Source organism: Volvox carteri (assembly GCF_000143455.1).
Source record: "Volvox carteri f. nagariensis unplaced genomic scaffold VOLCAscaffold_318, whole genome shotgun sequence".
Taxonomy (NCBI): domain Eukaryota; kingdom Viridiplantae; phylum Chlorophyta; class Chlorophyceae; order Chlamydomonadales; family Volvocaceae; genus Volvox; species Volvox carteri.
This window is the reverse complement of record NW_003307850.1, coordinates 9,599-10,477: the sequence shown is the minus strand read 5'-3', so window position 1 is coordinate 10,477 and position 879 is coordinate 9,599.

Here is an 879-nt window from a genome sequence, read left to right as displayed (position 1 = left end):
ACTGAAGCGGATCATGGAAACAAAGGCAAAGGGGAAGGGGGGCAAGAAACGACGGTGGTAATGGATGCACGTTTATTTTGGGATGAATGCACATGCAATGTGATGGACAGCTGCATTGTCTTCTTTTGTGCAGGTGCCTTTTCTTAGGGCTGAAGGCACGTTCGTATCACATAGTGGACAGGGTCTTGAGACGGCTTGGCTTATAAGCAAATCCGTATCAAGACACTGTTCATCATGTGATAAGAACACGCCTTCCTAGTTAGGATTGGAGGCGCGTCCATATGGCGCGATGGACATTATGAAAAAGCTTAATTTTGCGCTAAAAGGGGCCTTCAGATCACGTGATGTACATGTTTCATTTTATCGAGACTGCTTCATTTTGGGCTGAAAGGGGCCTTCATATCACGTGATGTACGCGGTTCTTTTTATGGAGACTGCTTCATTTCACGGATGGCCACAACAACAAATTATTATGCTGTGGTTAGTATGGCAGAACAAACAAGGGTGTTCTGTCAAAACGCCCATGGTTTGGAACGCGGGATAATGAAGAAGGACGGCGTGCACCAGTGGTTCACCCCCAGCATAGGTGGTTAGCTGCACAGTCGGGCACCAATATTCCACGTTAAATACGCCAAAGTGCACAGCCCGATAAGCTTATGATAAGCCAGGCGTTCCGATTGGAATGCTTTTGAGTCGACTTGGACAACTGCACAAGATTTGCTCCTATGTACTACCACATTTTGTCCCATGCGCAGAGTTGCGTGGAGTTGTGCCACAACGAAACAATGAAGACTGGAAATCTTCTCAGGATTGTGCATAGTGGCTTCGGGATGCGGTACGGCATGATGTGACCGGCCGTCTTCCCGGCCAGCATGTGAT